The sequence below is a fragment of the Schistocerca serialis genome, chromosome 4 (genome assembly GCF_023864345.2).
Source record: "Schistocerca serialis cubense isolate TAMUIC-IGC-003099 chromosome 4, iqSchSeri2.2, whole genome shotgun sequence".
Taxonomy (NCBI): Eukaryota; Metazoa; Arthropoda; class Insecta; order Orthoptera; family Acrididae; genus Schistocerca; species Schistocerca serialis.
Window position 1 is genome coordinate 364831742 of NC_064641.1, and position 897 is coordinate 364832638.

Here is an 897-nt window from a genome sequence, read left to right on the forward strand (position 1 = left end):
CATGATCCCTTTCGCCACTAGTTTAGGGATTGGAAATACCTGTGTAGTGAAATACGCTTTAGACAAAACGCAGGAGTTGATGAATCTGACTTTTGGCACCAGGTCCATAGTTCGATGGATGTTCTCCATTACAACACCATGAACTTTCCTCCTAGTTTCCGTCCAGTTAAAAGCAGCCATCCTCATCAGACATGCCATTAAGGTTATTCCCAAAGTTTTACGTTTGTTGTCTTGTTTTGCCCATGCCAGTCGGAGGTGATCTAGTCCCCGTAGATTCGATATTTTACTTTTGTTTTCATTTGTTGCCGCTCCCGACGCTAGACAATACTTTTGGATTTCTCTTTCCAGTGTAACTGTCTCCTCCTTATTCCTTATTACAACACCCACGTCATCAGCATAAGCTCGTATGACAGTTTTCTCACCACTCAATGATATGCCTGTTAACCTTGCGTGGACAGTGCGGAGAAAGGGCTCTAAAGATACGGAAAATAAAAAAAAATAGATAAGGGACTGCCCTGTGGAACCCCACGCCTTATCTTATGGGTTTAGATGTTTGGCCATTTATTGCTATTTTCGCATTCATACCTGTTGCAATATTTCTTAGCATGTTGACAATCTGAGGGTGGAAAGCCATTCTTGACAGCGTCGCAAAGAGGTATCTATGACTAACGCGGTCAAAAGCTTTGTTGAAATCTATAAAGATTAAAGCACATGTTATACCTGTCACTGAGGTAATTGCAATGACGTCTCTGTATGCAGATAGACTTTCGAATATCGTTCTGGTCGGAGAACAAGATTAATGATGACTCAATATTTTGTTGGAGAAGGCAGAGAGTCTTTTGTTGATAATGTGGTGTCACTGCCAGACACCACAATTGATAGGTGGTAGCTTTAAAT